The sequence below is a fragment of the Penaeus monodon genome, unplaced genomic scaffold, assembly GCF_015228065.2.
Source record: "Penaeus monodon isolate SGIC_2016 unplaced genomic scaffold, NSTDA_Pmon_1 PmonScaffold_6121, whole genome shotgun sequence".
In the NCBI taxonomy this organism is placed as follows: Eukaryota; Metazoa; Arthropoda; class Malacostraca; order Decapoda; family Penaeidae; genus Penaeus; species Penaeus monodon.
Genome location: NW_023661131.1, coordinates 1 through 18,075, shown reverse-complemented (window position 1 = coordinate 18,075; position 18,075 = coordinate 1). Strand labels below are relative to the sequence as shown.

Genomic DNA, 18,075 nt, shown 5'->3' with positions numbered 1-18,075 from the left:
CAATTTACCATGGCCAATAATATTTTGTACCTTTTAAAAAAGCACTAAAGCTTGCCTGTTATCAATTAGCCGTAGATTTAATTTTCCCCTTTTCCCGACCCCTGGCTCTGGTAACCAACTCTAAACACTGCTACTATCTGCGGGATCCCCTGATGTCAGCCCAATCCCCCAAGTCGGCCCAACCAGGTATTATCCAACTTTAGAAACCCTTTTCTTCCCCCAAAACCTCTTGCACTCTATTTTCAGCACCCAGTCTCTTTCTACCCCCCCCCTCCTTCCCTAATACTCCGTCCTTTTCCCACCTCTCTGTAGTACATCCACTCAGAACTACTCCCCTTCCTCCATCCTCGCCTTCTACTACGACCTATACAAATGGGTCTGAGTACTCTGTTTAGACCTGCTAACTAGGATTGATTTTTTTGTGATTCCCCTACTCTGACAGCACCCTTTTCTTTCAACAATGCCTCCAAAACCCAAGTTTGTTAGATTCCACGGCAGATTGCCCCCCTATGACAAAGATTGTCTGATTGTGGATCAACTTGCTCGCCTGCCTTGCTGACAAAATGTCAGTATCAGTACAATGCTCCCAAACTATACCTCTATAGCCTGCTGCAAGACTTGCTCATATATATCTGGCCCCTTTGATTTTAATCTCCGATTCCCTGAAACTAGGATCTTTGATCACAACTCTTAAATATTACTAATAGCCCCTCTCAACACCTTCATCTCGGTCCAGTCAAAATCCATCCACCCAGGTCATTACTCACTTTCCGGGAAAAACATGCTTCTCCCCAACATCCTCTACTCCATCTACTACCCCCTCCTCAACACCTATAACCACCTCGGCCAGCCCAAAATCACCCACCCAGGACATTACTCAACCTTGGGAAACATTCCTCCTGCCCCCAACCCCTCTACTTCATTTACTATCCTCTTCCCTTATTTACCATCTCGTCGCAGATTACTTCACTCAACGTCACTCCATCTTCCACAAGGCCTCGCCCTTCTACTACCCCCACCTCTACAATTTTTTTAAGTACTTTTGTTTAGCCTAGTCAAAGGGGTTTCGACTTTTTTGTGATCTCTACAGCCCCTTAGTAACACTATCCCTTCCAATGTTCCTCCAAAACAGGCAGGCAAAGTTTCCTTCCGCAGCCACCCAGCCACAGTTACGTACGAATCCCAAGCTAGAGCAGTATCAGACCTGATGACTTTACTGGCAAATCCACTCCTGCCCAACCTCATCCCAGTCTACGACAAAATTTGTTAAATTTTGAAGAAGACTTACTCATCTCCTTTTGGACTACGATACTGTATCAATACATTTCCCCCAAAAGTCCCTGGAAACAGAACTTGGTCATAAGTTTCTCCACCAATATTGCCGGATTTATTTCCGTTTCACATGACCTACTTTCATTGTCTGCCCCCCCCCTTATTACTACTCTTCATCCCCATTGTCCTCCTCCCCACAGTACTACCCACTCCGCACCACCCCCTCGTCCTTCTACTGCTTCCACATTTAAAAACCTTTGAGTTCTCTTTTTGGCCAGCCAAGTGGGGTCAATTTTTGACCCACAGCCCCTGCCTGCATGTGCCCAACCTGGTCATGACCGTTCAAAACTGCTATGTTCAGTCAATCACGTGTACCAGTTGTGGGGCCCCCTTTAAAGTATTTTATAGGAGATCGAATCTGAGGTAGCAGTTCCAGATTTAAACTAGGCCCCACTTACACGAGGCCAGATAGGAAGCACATCGACGAGGTTTTTCTCTATAGCTATTCCAAAACTTTTTCGCTATGTTACACTTCCCTCCCACTTTCTCCATCCTCGATGAAATTCCTTTTCCAGCTTAAATCCCGATACACATCTCTACTAGTTCCCCGATGCCTACCCCTCCTCACTCTACCTGTTGCACATAGACGATCTAACATTGCATCTCATCTCTTACCACATCCTCTCCTACACCTACCTTTTCCTGTGCTCCTCAGGCATCTATCCCCTCTTCTCTTCCTCACAAGAAAGCCTTTCTCAGACCTCCCCACCTAATTCTCCGACAGACTCTTGAAGACATCCAACACATGATTCAAGAGAACGCTCCGCTCCCCTCATCCACTCTCCAATGTCTCTTTTCCTATTCGCTCTACATCCAAAGTATTTACCGATATCCTCCTCCTCCTTCCTACCCCGCCCCAAAGCACTCCATCTTCTCCTCCTTGTGTACCACCATTCCCTCTTCCTTCCCCAGTGTCCTTACCATTCCCATCTGGATGCTCACAACAATGTTCTTCTCCGAATCACTCCTCTCCTGACATTCTTCCTGATACTGCACAACCTCCCTTTGCTCGTTTATCTCCTTCTCTGGATCCTTCTCCTACTTCTCCAACTACCATTACTAACTATATTCCTGGTTAATAGTTTCATAATGGCTCTTTTGTAGTTTTCTCAGTGTAATCTTCCTTCCCCAGACACAGATTTGATCATTAGGTCGATCAGCCCACGCTGGTGACGGGCACAGAGCAGACCGAGCTGTGGTGAGTTAGTGACCTAGTGGTTGTCCAGTAAACGTCTGGCAGAAGCCTACACTCGTGCCCGCCAGCCACCTCTAAACGTTGGTTTGTAACATGATTTTATTAGTGTTCACTGTTCGTCAAAACTGGGCCTACGCTGTAAAAGCGGTTTGAAAGGAAGAAAGGTTAGCTTGTATCAGTCATGAACGGCCCTCCACGAGTACGGTATGGTTAATGGTTAATGTTAAAAGCAATAGAAATGTGCTAGACATCTAAGGTCATGTAGCACTATAGTAATGTTAGGGAAGGGTGGTTGAGTTAGTGATTAGTTTATAAGCTGGGCAAAGAATTGGTGAGTGAAAGGGTTAGGGTCGGGTGTGGTAAGGAGTTAAATTAGATGTATGCGTTTGAGGAAAGAGAATAGGTTGTTGAAGCAGAAAGTGTGGGATTCTGTAAGGATGTCTGATAGGTTGGGAGGTCGGGGAGGATAGGTGGGGGAAAGCAGAGTACGGGTTGTTTAAAACGTGGGCAGACAAAGGATGTGTGGGATTGAAAGGGGAACATTACATAAAGGGGAAAAAGGGTGTAAGTGAATCAGATTGGGTTCTCCCCTTTACCCCTTTTTTTAAAGGTTTTTTTTTTTTTTGGGGGCCCCAAAAATTTTTTTTAAAATATCCTTTGATTTGATAGAAACCCCCCCCTTTGGTTTACTTTTTTTGGACCCTTTCCTCTTTAATATTAAAAAAAATTTTACGGAAAGATAAGGTTTTTGAGAGGAAAGAATTTTGAAAAAGGAAGAGGGGGGGAAGGGAGGCTGGGGGGAGGGAAGGGGGCCGGGTTTTTTGGAGAAGAAGGGAAAAAGGGGAAAGAAAAAGGAAAGGAAAAGGGAAAAAGGGTTTTGAAAGGAAGAAAGGGGATGAGAAGGCCCCCCAGAGGGAGGAGGAATGGAAGAAAAAGAAAAAAAAGGGGGGAAAAAAGGCCCGAGAAAAAGGGGGAAGGGGGGAGAGTGAAGAAAGGGGAAAGAATTGGGGGGAAAAAGGGGAGGGGGGGGGAAAGGGAGAAAGAGAAGGAAGAGGGAAAAGAAGAAAAGGGGGGGAAAAAAGAAAGGGGGTTTGAAAAGGGGAAAAAGGGGAGGGGGGAAGGGAGGAAGGGGGGGGAAAGAGGGGTAGGTTTTTTTAAAAAACGTGGGCACGACAATAGGAGGTGGGTTTTAAAAGGGGGAACATTAATAAAAAAACATAAGGGGATCAGTTTGTGACATCAGATAGGGTGTGTTAGAGGGTGTGGCCAATGCGTAATCGGGGGGAGGCGGTCTCCCAACGTCTTTTCCATAAATGGAGTTGACCAGGAGGAGTTTGATAGTTTAAGAATGTTTTTATTAGTGCGGAGGCTTGAAAAAAAAGATTGCCACGATTATAGAAAAATCTTAAAGTGGGGGTAATAACCGAGGCTGGGATACGTGAGAAGCGGGTTGGTATGTGTGGAATAGGGCGTGGGGCTAGGTATCTCCCGGGTCATTGCGGGGTTTCCCAACATGGTGGGCACCAGCAAAATTGTTTGTTTTAGGGGTGGGACGGGTAGAACAACCGTTCGGATCTTACAACAAGGGGTTTGGTGGGTGTTTTGTTTTTATGAGATTAATGATTTAGAGAGTCAGAAAAATTGGAAAAAGGGGAAGAGGAGAGGAGTATATGTTTTTTAGGCAAAAAGGAGTGCATACAGCTGTAGTAAGGACCGGATTCAGGAGGAAGGGAGTATTTGAAAGACGGTTGGGAAGTTTTTTTACTGCAAAACCGACCGGGGGTGGATTTGGAGCCATCAGTATTTTACGTGAATACTAGAGGAAGGAGTGGGGGACATGGTAAGGAAATGTGGAAAAGGGACAGTAGGAGGGATATTGTTTTTGGGGGTGGGGGAAAAAGAAGAGCAAATATGGGGGTGAGGTATAGATGGAGGGAGGGAATGGACAGAGAAGGGAAAGGGGTTTGGGAGGGGGGAAAAGGGGGAATGGGAGAGGAGGGTATCCATGCGATGGAGAAAGGAGTAGGTAATCGGGGATGGAAGAAGTAAGAAGTGGGGGTTGTGGGATAGTTAGTTTAGGAGGAAAATTGGGGAATGAACATAGCATCGGAAGAGAAAAGGGGCACGAGTCGAGATAGAGATGGTATGCCTGATTTAGTGACGGCTTCAACTGGAGAGGAGCGGAAAGGCCCCAGTGCTAAGCGAAGACCACATGAGGTTTTATCAAATGGGAAGGAGAGAAGTGAGGCAGAGGAGTAGAATGGCATCCCTAATCAAGAGTGGGAGGATCAAAATAAAAATGAAAATGAAGGGGAGTTTTTCGATCTGAGCCCATGAATTGGGAGGAGTTTTTTAAAATTCGAAGAGGGGGAGGCTTTTTTTTTAATGGTAGGGGAAAATGGTCTCCCAGGATAGTTTTTCAAAAAAAGACACCTAGGAATTTGCCAGAGGAACGGCATTGGAGTGGGTGCCATATAAAAAGAGTGGGGTAGGGGGCCTCACGTGGCGAGAGAAAAGAATGGAGAAAAATTTAGAGGTTTGAGAAGCGGAAGCCATGGTTTTTGGCCCCGGAAAATACTGTGAATTTCAGATTTAAGAAATTGTAGAGATTTTGGGAGGGTGTGCCCGAGCATAGATTGAAAAAATAACATATATGTGACCGGGCTCCTGGGGTAAAATTGAGAAATATCATTAACAGAAAAAGAATAAAGTGGACTGAGCCCCTGCCTTTGGGAACCTTTGATTTGGGGAAAAAAAGATGAGTGGCAGAGGCGATTTTTACCCGGAAAGTGCGTTTTTGGGGAGGAAGGGCTTATGAAGACACCCCTTTTCCCGTATGCTAGAGAGGACAATTTTTGGAGAATATGGTACGCCATGCGCATATATACTTTTCTAGATCAAAAAAAATAGCTAGTACGGGATTTGGGTGCAAATGCAGATGAATATATGTCCCAAATGAGCAAGGGGGCAGCTGTGCTTTGGCAGGCGAAAACCGAATTGGGAAGGAGAGAGAAGATTTTGAGATTCAAGATACCACATTTAAACAGAAGTTCACCCTTCGCTCTAATAGTTTGCACAAGCGCTGTTAGTGCGATGGGGCGATAATCTTTAGGAAGGGTACCGATTATTGGGGTTTTGGAAGGGGGAAAGGGAAAGAGCTTTTCGCAATTTGAAGGGAAATTTCCTGAGCCATATGTGGTTAAATTTTAATGGGGGATAAGGGGGAAGATGGGAGTTTTCCGGGGCAACGGTAGTGAATACCGTCAGGGCTTCATGAGTGTTACGACCGATTGGGGAGTAATGGTTCAGAGGAAGAAAATGGGGCATTAAGGTTGCCGCACACTTGTTCGCCGGAACCGCCGCCGAACCCCAGGCCTCAGACGACCAAACCGCGGGTTTTTCGCCAAAGAAAAGACCTCAACCGGAACGAATTTGGAATCGGGCCCTATTAAGCCCCCCCCGGTCAATTTTGGTCGCCAAGTGAACTAACTTAAAAAAATACCAAGAGCCGTTCATTTCCTTGGGTCGATGAAACCAATCAAAACTATGACCTTCCCCCCACCGCTCCACCCCCCTTCTGCGAAATGCGCACCTTTTTGCCCACAGAATAATAAAAAAAAAAAAAAAATTTGTTGGGGGGGGGGGTTCCTTTGTTGGGGGTGGCGCGCGGGGAAAAAAAAAGCGTGACCCGATTTCCCTTCGTTTTCCCTTTTTCCGCCCCCCCTTTTCCGGTCTATCCCCGTTCCCCCCGGGCCCTTTAAGGCTCTCAGAAAGGGAAGGGGGTGTTCTTGGTGGTTTTAATAGTAGAGAAGTGTGGAGAAAGGTGAGAACCACTACGACCTGGCTGAAATAATCACCCATTTCTTTAGCGATTGGAGGGATCAGAAATGAGGGTTTTTCGAATATGGAGGACAGGGCAGGATGGGGGGGATTTTTGCCTGATAGTTTATGATTGGCGTCAAACTTTGAGATAGATGGAGGATGTAATTGATGAAAAAAAATTTTCGCCAGCTATTTGTTTACTATCCGGATTTGTACGAGGAGATAGGCAGATGCTCTTTAAAGGGGATAAGGGTGATAGTGATTTGGAGTCCCTGTCTTGAGCGGAAAAATTTTCCCAGGTTGCACGTTTTAAGCGAATTGCTTTAGTGCTCAAAATTCCCCCAGGGAAACATTTGGAGGTATAGGGTCTTGAGGTTCGGGGGATAGCTGTATGTGCAGTTTTAAAGACTGTTTTTGTGAAATACTGTATCTTTTCTGAAATGGAGGGAGGAGGATGGAGGGGTAGAATAGCAAGAGTGAAGTGAAAGTATGCCAGTCAGCTCTATCAAAGCACCAGCGGGGGATTTGGGAGTGGTACATAAAAATAGGAAAAAGGGAGAACTGGAAAGGGTACCCAAAGGGAAAGGGGGTCTAAGAGACAGTGGAAATCTAAATAAAAGAGAAGGGGAGCATAGAGAGAGGTCAAGCATGAAAAAGATTGCGTGCGTGTATCAAAGGTGTGGGGCGATCTGAATTAGAAAGAAAAGGTCAGCTGGGAGAGGAAGCCCTAGAGATCGGCCTCGGGAGTTTGTGATAGAATCCCCCCCATAGAGTGTGGCGCATTTTAAAGTACCAACTTGAGGAAAGGGGGTTGAAGTGGGAAATTTAGTTTTAAAAAACAACAAAGTCAAGGGGTGGGAAGGGAGGAGTAGATAAAAATCACGTGATCCAACGATAAAGGGAAGATAGGAAACGTGCAAGGGACATTTTTTGAAAGGAGGTGGAATAAGGGTTTTGAGAGGGTGATTAAAAGGTGTTTCGATGATAAGTATGGAGAGAAATAAAGGGAATGGGGGGAAGAGGCAAAGAAAATTTGGGTTGGATGGAGGTGGTAAGAAGGTCTCTTAAGGCATAAAAGAGGATTATAAGGGAAAGGATAGGACGAAGGTCAGGTCGGGGGGAGCGCCCGCGAATTCAATAAAGGGAAGTTATACTTTTTGATATAGGTAGTAGTGTTGGGATTTGAGGGGGAAGGCTAGAGGGTTTTGTGGGAGGGGGTAGGAGGTTGGGGGTGTGGGGGGGAATCGTTGGGAGGAGGAGGAAAATCAGATTTTCTTGGTGGGGGAAAGGGAGCAGGAGTTGTATTTGGAGGTTTATGTCAATTTCATTAGGTAATCTTGAAATTTTAAATGGTTCTCTGAGGATTTTGGGTTGGGGATTTTTGGGGGGAAAAAGGGTTTTCTTGTGAGGGGGGGAAGAGAGGACTGGGTCTCAAGATAGGAGCAAGGGGAAAGTGGAGGTGATTGTGTGGTAGGGAGGATGGGTTTTTGTTCTGTCTGTAGGGGTTGTGCGAGGAGGGGAGGGGAAGGTTTTGGGGTTGTAGTGGTGATGAAAATCTGAGTAGAGTTGGGGTGTGGTTTTAGGATGGAAAAAGAGTTTGAGGGGAAAGGTAGGGGGGTAGAAGGGGGGGGTTTAGATGTGGGGGTGGTGGGTTTAGGAGAATGGAGAGTGAGCAGTTTTACGGGTAAGGGGGTAAGAGAAAAACCAGTCGCGTGCTTCTTGCTGGCTTAAGAGTGTGAGTCCAATTTTGAATCTGAGAGTTGCACCTCGACTCAAATTGTAGGTGGGACACCCCCTATAAAAACTTTAGGGGGGGCCGCCACATTTGGCCCAATGTGCGTGATTGGCAGGGCAGTTAGATGGGGTAGGCCAGGTGGGCACATAGTGGGCTTTTCTGGCTTGGAACGGCAATTTTTGGCTGGGGGCTAGGACGCCAACATTTTTGGCACTGAGTGGGGGAGGTTTGGTTTTGGACGAACGGGGAGGGATTTCCCCTAGTAGACGTTAAAGGAAGGTCTGTCTAGGGAAAGGGTAATTTTGGGCTTGTTAGTAGGTTTCTTTCGTGCCCTTGGGGGGGAAGGAGTGATTTATGATGTTGTCATAGTCTGTGAAAAGGCAAGTAGGTCTCCCCACAGTCTGACCAATTTTTGTCATAGTTTGGGCAATTTGTGGGGAGTTTGAAACTTTTCCCGGTGCAAGTTTTGGGGTTTTGGTGGGTTTGCAAGGAGGGGTCCATTAGGTCTTTTATTTTTTTAATGTAAGTTTGGTTTTTCGGATTTTACGTGAAAGACGGGGGCCGGTGGGGGTCGGCTACGGGAGACTTTCCCTATTTGTTTTGGGACATTTTGGAAAGAAAGGGTGTTGTCAGAGGTAGGGGGTGGGAGGGATACGAAAAATTTGGTCCATTTGGCTGCATAAAGAGGAGTTTTCAAGATTGGTGATAGGGGTAGTAGAGGGCGGGGGCGTGCGAAAGGGAGTAGGTTGGGGGAGGTAGGTTATGGAGAGGGGGCAAAAGGCTGTAAGGTATAAAAGGGGGAGGGGTGGTTGATGTTGGGGGTTTGGGGGGATAAGGGGTTAATTTGGCATGCGGGAAGAGGGGAAAGTCCTAAGGGTGTTTGTGGCTTACTAGTGGGCATTGATGAGGGGGTAGTTTGCGGTTGGGAGCCGTGGTCCGGGGGGTATTGATAAAGGGGGAAAGCCTCTTTCCCCCCTAATAGGGGGGATATGTTTCTTTTAGGGCCATGGTAACCCGGGTTATGTGGGGATAATGGTTAAATGGTTAAAGCAAGAAAAAATGTGCTAGAATCAAAGGGCATGTAGCCTATATTTAAAGTTTGGGAAGGGGGGTTTGAGTAGTGATTAGTTGTTAAGCGGGCAAGGAATTGGTGGTAAAAGGGGTTGGGGTGGGTGGGTAAGGAGTTAGATTAGATGAAGGATATGTATGGTTTTGAGGAAAGAGAATAGGTTTTTAAGAGAAAGTGTGGGATTCTAAAAGGATGTCTGATGGGTTGGAGGTGGTGAAGGGGGGGATAGATAAGAGAGGTAGGGGTTGTTTAAAAACGTGGGCACGAAAAATGGGATGGAGGGATAAAAAGGGGAACATTACAAAAGGGAAATAAGGGGGATCAGTTTGTGACATCAGAAAGAGTGTTTTAGAGGGGTGGGGCCAATGCGTAAGGGGCGAGAGCGTCTCCCAACGTCTGTTCCGATGAAATGAGCGACAGGAGGAGATGATAGTTTACAAAAGTTTTTATTAGGCGGAGGTTTGCCCCAAAAAGATTGCAGTTTAACAAGAAGGTTTTAAAGTGTGGGTAATAATCCGTGGTGGGATAGTGGAAGCGGGGTTTGGTATGAGGGACATAGAGGCGTGGCTGCGGTATCTGCCTGTTCTTTGCCGGGGATTCCAAAAGGGCTGGGCCCCCAGCAAAATTTGATTTTTATGGGTTGGAAGGTAGAACAACCAGTTCGGATCTTACAAAAAAAGGGGGTTTGGGGTGTGTATGATTTTATGAGAGTAATGAGTTAGGGGAGTCAGTAAAAATTGAAAAAAGAGGAAGGGAAAAGTGAGATTTGTTTTAGGCAAAAAGGGGGGCTACAATTCTGTAGAAAGGACAGGATTCGGGAGGAAGGAGTATTAAAAGTACGATTTGGGAAGATTTACTGAAAACCCCGCACCGGAGGTGGATTTGGAGCCATCATATTACATAAATATTTAGAGGATGAGTGGAGAATGGTCAAGGAAAAGTGGAGAAGGACAGTGGGAGGGATATTTGATTTGGTGGGTGGGGGGAAAACAGAAGAGCAAATAGGGGTGAGGTATGAGCCATGGAGGGCGGAATGGACAGAGAATGGAGGGGTTTGGAGGGGGGAAAGGGGAATGTGAGAGGAGGGTACCATGCGTTTGAGAAAGGGAGTAGGTAATCGGGGAGATGAAAGCAAGTAAGAAGTAGGGGTTGTGGGATATTGTTAGTGGGGGAAAAAGGGGGGAACGAACATAGCCCGGAGAGAGAAACACGACGTCGAGATAGAGATGGATCCCTGATTCAGTGTACGGGTTCAACTGGGGAGGAGCAAAAGGGCCCCTATGCTAGCGAAGACCACAGTGAGGGTTGTATAAAGAGGCAAGGAGAGAAGTTGGGGCAGGGGAGTAGAAGGGCATCCAAACAAGGGGAAGGCAAAGAAACATGAAGATAAAGGAATTTTTGCGACTGAGCCCCATGATATAGGGGAGAGATTTTTTAAGATCGAGAGGGGGAGAGCTTTTTTTTTAATGTGTAGAATATGGTCCGCCGACGTTTGGAGTAAAAAAATGACACCTAGGAATTTCCCAAAAAAAGGTTTGGAGTGGGGCCCATAAAGAAGAGTGGGGGAGAAACCCTACACGTGAGGAGAGAAAAAAAGGAAAAAGATTTAGGGTAGAAAAGCGGAAGCCATGGTTTTGGGCCCAGGGAAGTACTGATAGATTGCAGATTTTAAGAAATTGGGGAGTTTTTTTGGATGTGCCAGAGGGGAAGATGGTTTTAAAACATAAATATGTGAGACCGGGTCTGGTGGTAAAAAATGAGACAAATTATTAAAAAGCAGAAGGAATAAAGTGGGACTGGCACACTGCTTTTGGGGCACCTTCGATTTGGGGAAAAAAGAGTGTGGCAGAGGGATTTTAACCTGAAAATGCTTGGGAGAGGAAGGACTTTTTGAAGCACCCCTGTTCCACGTATTTCCAGAGAGGGGCAATTTTTGGAGGATATGGTACCCCCCATGTCGTATTATGCTTTTTTAGATAAAAAAAAAAAAGTAGTAGGGTCATGGCGTGCAAAGCAGGAATATATGTTCAAAAGAGCAAGGGGGTCAGGGCTTTTTGGGACGGCGAAACCCCAATTGGGGAAAGGAGAGAGAAGATTGGAAAATTCAAGATACCCCATTAAGCGGAAGTTCACCCTCGCTCCCATAGTTTTCACAAGCAGCTAGTTTGGCGAGGGGCGATATCTTGAGGAAGGGGACCCGATTTATTGGGTTTAGGAAGGGGAAAGGGTAAGAGCTTCTCGCCCAAAAAAAGGAAATTTTCCCGGTCAAAAGTGGTTGTAAATTTTTTAAAAGGGAAAGGGTTTAAGAGGAAGAGGGGTTGCCGGAGCATCGGTAGTGAATACCGTCAGGGGCCTTTAGAGTGTTACGGCATGATTTTAGGGCAGCAATGAGTTAGAGGAAGAAAATGGGGGGTTATAGGACTCATCAGGATGGGGTGAAAATAATGGGGGTACGTTTTTTGGTGGTCTTTAAAAGAAGAGAAGTGTGAAGATAGGTGAGAACCACTAGACCTGGCGAAATAATCCCCAGTTTATTAGCGACGGAGGGGATCAGAAATGAGGGTATTCGAAAAAGGAGGACGGGGCAGGATGGGGGGGATGTTTTCCTGATAGTTATGGTTCCGCCAAACATTTTAGATAGATGTAGAGGATTAATGATTTAAAATAATTTTTCCAGCTATTTTTTTACTATTTCCCGGGTTTTAGACGGGATGGCAGAGCTTTTTAAAAGGGGATAAGGGTGATAGTTTATTTTAGTACCTTCTTTTAGCGGTAACGTTCCAGGCTGACGTTTTTTAAACGAAGGCTTTGTGCAATCAGAATTTCCCCCATGGGAAAACATTTGGAGGTATATGGTTTGGGTTCGAGGGATAGCTGTATGTGCAGCCTTAGACTGTATATGTGAATCTGTATCATTTGAAAGGAAGTGAGGGAGGATGGAGGGGTATGAATAGCAGAGAGTTTAAGGAAAGTTGCCGTCAGCTCTATCAAAACACCAGCGTGGGGGTAGGGGGTGGTAGTATGAAGTAGGAGAAAGGGGAACGGAAAATGGTCAATTTGGGAAAGTGGTTAAGACGACCAGTGGAAAACTAAATGAAGAGAGGGGGGCAAGAGCGAGGTCAAGCATGAAAAGATTGCGTGCGGTATCAAAATTGTGGGGCATCTGAATTTAGTATAGAAGGTCAGCTGGGAGGAAGCGTTAGAGTCCCCCCGGGAGTTTTTGGGTAGAATCACCCCAAAAGTGTGGGGCAGTTAAAGTCACCAACTATGATGAAAAGGGGTGAAATTTTGGGGAAATTTGATTTTTAAAAGCAAAAAAGTCAATGGGGTGGGTGGGGAGAAGAGACTATATCACTGTGATCCAACGATGAAGGGGAAAATACGGGTAACTGTGCAAGGGGGCATTTTTTTGAAAGGGAGGTGGCATTTAAGGGTTTTTTGATTTTAAATTGGGTAGAATAAAGGGAAGGGGGGAGAGACAAAATGATAATGGGGGTGGTATGGGGATGTTTTTAGAAAAGGGTTTGGGGGGGGTCGGGGGGGGGAGGGGTGTGTTGGGGGGGGGAGGAGGATTTGGGGTAGGGGGGGTACGTAGGGGAGGATGGATATCAGCAGTTTCTTGGAGTGTGGAAAGGGCAGGAGTTTTAAGATTTGGGGGTTGAGTTCAGTTTTCATTAGGTAAACTTGAATATTTTTTAATGGTTTTTCTAAAGGGGTTGGTTTTTGGGGGTTTTTGGGGGGTATAGGATTTTGTGGGGGGGGGAGGAGGACTGGTTCTCAAGCAAAGGAGTAAAGGGAAAGGGGGAGGTGATTGTGGGGGGAAGAGGGGGTGGAACGTTTTTTCGTCTGTTTGGGGAGTGCGAGGAGGGAGGGGAAGGATTGGGGTTGTGGTGGTATTTAAATACTGTAGTAGAGATTGGAGGCTGGATTTAGGATGGCAAAAAGAGTTTTTACGGGGAAGGTAGGGGGTAGAAGAGGGGGGGTTTTGATGAGGGGGGGGGGGTTTTTGGAGAAGGTAGAAGAGCAGATTAGGATAAGGAGTAAGAGAAAAACACGTCGGCGTGTTCTTTTTGGTTCACGTAGTGTGATCCAAGTTGAAACGAGAGTTGACCCCAGACCAAATTGTAGGTGGGAAGCCCTATAAAATACATTATGGGGGGCCCCCACAGTTGGCACGGCTGATTGTGCAGGGCAGTTTGATCGGGATGGCCCGGTTTTGGGACATAGTGGGCATCTGGTGTGAACGGCAATGTTGCGGGGTGTCCTAGGACGCCAACAATTTTTGGGACGAGTGGAGGGGGTTTGGGAGACGCAAAGGGAGGATTCTCCTCTATATAGCGTAAAGGGGAAAGGGCAGTCTACGGGAAAGGGAATTTTGGATGTTTTGGGGTTTCTTTCGATTACCGGGGGGAAGGAGTGATTTTACGACGTTGCTCATTGTCTGTGAGACAGGAAGTAGGTCTCTCCACAATGACCAATCTTTGCATGATTGGGCAATTTGCGGGGGGATTGAAAAAATGTTCCCGGAATATTTAGGGTTTGGGGGGGTTCTGCAAGGATGGGGGTTTCATATAGTCTGTTAGTTTTGTTAATTCTTGGCTTGGTTTTTGGAGTTACTGTGACAAGACGGGGGGCCCCGGGGGTCGGTGGGGGACTTCCATTGTTTTTGGAGACATTTTGGAAGAGAAGGGTGTTTTTCAGATAGGGGGCTGTGGGGGGACACGAAAAAAGTCCCATTTTGGCTGCGTGAAGAGGGTATCAAAATTGGTTTGGGGTGATAGGGTAGTCGAAGGGGGGTGGGACAATGGAGTAGTGTTTAGGGGAATTTATGGGGAGGTGGGGGAATAAGGCTGTAGGGTTTTAATTGGGAGGATGGGGGGGTTGAGTTTGGGGGTTTTGGGGGGGAGAGGGGAGAAGTTTAGGGGTGCGGGGAGGTGGAAAAGTTCCCTTTAAAGGTTTGGGTTTTTGGTACTGTAAAAGTAGGGATTGATGGGGGGTAGTTGTTTTCAGTGTTCGGAGCCGGGCAAAGGAGAGCCGGGGCAGGGGAAACGGATGAGTTACACTTTGGGGTATTTTAAAGGGGGAAGCCTAATTTCCCCTAATAGTGGGGGTAGGTTTTTATTTTTGGCCAGGTAACCGGGGTTTTGTTGGGGGTTAAAACAGCCCCCCCTCAGGGGGCCCCTTTAGGGGGAAAGGGGTAGGTAACAAATCAGGGGAATACCGTGCCCCTGGCTCCCTCAGGCTGTTAGGGCTGGACAAAGTAGCCTTTTATCTTTTAGCACGGCTTCACACCTTTGGAGGGGATAGCAGAAAAGGGTTGGGGAAGGGACAGAAAAGAAAGGGGGGAAGGAAAAAAAGACCCGAAAATTAGTTGAGTGAGGGGTGAGTCCCAAGGTTTGGGGGGTTCCCCATCATTTGGGGCCCAGTTCCGCCTCTAAGCCCCCCCACGAAAAAAACGGGCAAGGGGTGGGGGGGTTCAATAAACGTTTTATTCTACGGTTTCAAAACCTGCTTCCCTCCCCCTCAAGATGTCCAGCATCTCCCCTCTACCCCGACCTACTCCTTTTCAGGACACAAAAAAAAAGTCTTGTTAAAACTGAAATACAAAAAAAACTGGCATAGATCCTCAGACAGAAATTGGTTAAAAAAAAAGTCATTTTTGTCTTTCTAGGACGTTGAAATGTAAAAATTATTGGAAGATTTTGCTAGTGATAGGATCTTAATTTGGTTACTCTTGTATAACCATTTTGTAGTTTACAAAAACATTAATATTTGTCATGCCAGGAATTGAAATATACATATCTCTACTTCATGCTTAATGATAATCCATATTCTACAGTCTTTTAAGTATAAATTCACTTCTTGTAAAATGGTTTAATGAAAGCCAATATGCCTCAGCCAAATTATTTATTCAGTCTCCACAACGTGGCCCTTTTCTGAAACGTAGATACCGTCCAAGAACTTTCGGATATCCTTGTGCTAACAGTGGTGCTCTGTTGGATCCTAGCAGCTGTTGGGGAGAATTACAATGGTATTTATTGGTATTAAAAAACAATTTAAAATGGTTATAAACAATTTTGAAAAACTTTTCACCAAAAACTATTTAAATATCATGTATTGACAAAGAACCAGGATATATTTGAACACTTACCTGACTGAGAGACAGCTTCAATGGAGTTACCCTCCACAACAAACTCATCCTTCTGCTTGGGAGAAGCAGTGATGGTAACTCCTGTTTGCATGTCAACTCTACGGATGTACTTCTGACCCAAAGAAGTTACGGATTTCAACAGACTGATTGTTATTGGAGATGACACAGTTGATGGGAAATGAGCATATACTGCACGCATCTTGTATTGGAAACCCTGAAAGAAACAAGAATTTTATCAAAGTTGTTTGGGGAACAATAAAGCATGTTCTTCCCCACAGAAGTAATGACAACTGAAGAGGTTAGTGTGTGTAATGTTTGACTGGCAGCTCTGAAAATATTTGTCACTGATCAAAAATTTAAAGCAAATGTTTCATCTTATGATTTTGATAACAAACCTGAAGAGTCTGGCAGTGATAAATAAATTATAGTAGTAGTAGTAAAATAAATAAATAAAATTCGACAGAAACCTCAACCCCCAAGTAAACAAAAAATAATTTGTATTTTGTTATCTTTGCATAGATCTAGTACATTTGGTACGCAAAACATTTCTACAAAAATACCAAATATTTGATGACTGAGACCAAGACTGGTTTATCAGAATATTAGCTCTGAGAAGGAATCATGTTCACAACTTCGAAAGTGTGAGAAAGAATTTTAATGCTACAATAAAGTTTTCCCAAGACAAGCCTGCACCGCATTACCAACTTGAAAAACACCAACATTTCCCTCTTAACCCACTGGCAACAAGTAACATGATATGATGCCATGGTGGATCATCCTAAACAAAGGGCAAAATCTTGTCAGGTAAGGAACCTACCTCCCAACTAATAAGATCTCACATGAATTACCATAAGCTGGACAACTACCAGGTACTTAGTACCATGCACTAGTAAGTATTCATTACACACTGAAAAAACTAACCTCTCATTGGGTAAAATAGAAATGAAGATAGAATAATAACTTTCTTAATTTCTTGTACATTTCCATATTGTGAAAGTAATTATCAATTTCCTTTACTCCTCCCTCTCCCACATCAACTTTTTAACAAGATTGGTTAGACTACGGGATGAATACATCACTGACATCCAGTGCATCACCACCAAAGCAGACTTTTGCAAGTAGGAGATGGTGCAAAATGCAGCATAACAACATTAAAAGACAAGAAGTATGCAAGTGACTTTCCAAATTTGCATGAGCAAAATTTAAGTTTCCTGTACTCTCTCACCCACCTTTGAGAGTGCAATACCCACCTAAAGACAAAATATGGAAAAATTGGAAAAAACTGATGTTCCTCATCTGGTATAATGAAGAGCTTTCATTCAAATTCCCAAATCCACCAGTAAATTTATGCACTTACAGAAAGCACTACTTTGCAAAAGCAAAATTATATTTAACTTAAATAAATCACCCTTTTCCTTGTGTATAATTTTCTATTTATACAGTTCTTACTATTAGTCTGCCCTTGATATCTGGCTACCATCAAAGACCAAAGGAAGTTACAAAATTGTTTTGGGACAGAATGTGGGTGCTACAGCTAAAGAAAAAATGGCTTTAAAGCACTAACTAATAAATTATTGTGAATAACTGACCAGAGCAATGCCTACTAGTTGGTATTTAACCCATTGCCTCCAGGAACTTACCCACTGTCTTTGTTTTGTGAAACAGGTTTACAAAATGGATAGCTCCACAAGTGCTTTAGTCACCAAGGATATTTTCAGTTTATCATTAATATTATATATATATATATATATATATATATATTTTATATATATATATATAATATTATATATAAATATATATATTTTTTTTTACTAATGCAGTCAATATCAATATTATTATTACTAACATTATGATATAATTATGTTTGAACAATAATAGTTTATGGGAAAAAACTTTTTCAAAATCAAGGGAAACAGAAACAGGCACGTTAGGCAAGACTACCCAGGACTTGTGAATGAGTAAAATTAAAAAAATAAAAACTCAGTGGGCATGGCATGCATGTACATGCCATCCCTGGTGGCATTAGGTTATGATGAAAAATAAAGTGAAAATACTTACAACTGTCACACCCTTAACCATGTTGGTAATGTGTGTGCACACAGTGCGCACAGCAGCTACTTTCCCTTTCGCTTGCCAAAACCATTTCTCAACATTAACAATGGTTCCTTGGCAGTCTTCCTTACTAGAATAAAAAAGAATGGCGATTAACCAAAATCTTTACATAAATTATATAATATAATTTGCAAAACTATAAAAATGCAAAAATGCAATTCAAGTTACCTATAACTTTCAAGCTCTGTAGATTTAAAAACTATAGTTTTCTGTTGGCCTGGAAAAGAGCAAAACCATACTTACATGGAAGTTCAGCTTCAGCAATTTGGAATGAGCGTGTGAGAGTACCACGGGGGGCCTTTCACCGTCACAACACGGTTACGTATCTTGAATTCCACATTTCCCTTTGGGGATAACCCCCTTCTGGCTGGTATTGATGGTCTTCATGGTGACCCTTTCCCCAGAATTAATGAAAATGTTTTTAAATCTCCTACACTTGAGATTCAATGGTTTATAGTCAGTAGCATGATGCATTTTCCCCCAAAAATATTCTGTGTATTAATCCATTTGTTTGCACGTTAAACCCAACAAATCTAAAATAGAGGGAACCATGCAAGTGATGTGGCCTTCTACTTTAATCCAGCTCGCCAATAATTTTCATTTTGACAAGAGCCTAGCTCTTACTGGTTGAACACTTGCAGTAAGAGTTGAGCAATTAA

The 18,075-nt window shown here is 44.3% G+C and overlaps 1 pseudogene; it reads right to left on the bottom strand.

Moving 5' to 3' along the window:
• Positions 1 to 15,043: 15,043 nt before the first annotated feature.
• Positions 15,044 to 17,714, bottom strand: LOC119571400 (annotated as a pseudogene).
• Between the last annotated feature and the right edge of the window lie 361 nt (positions 17,715 to 18,075).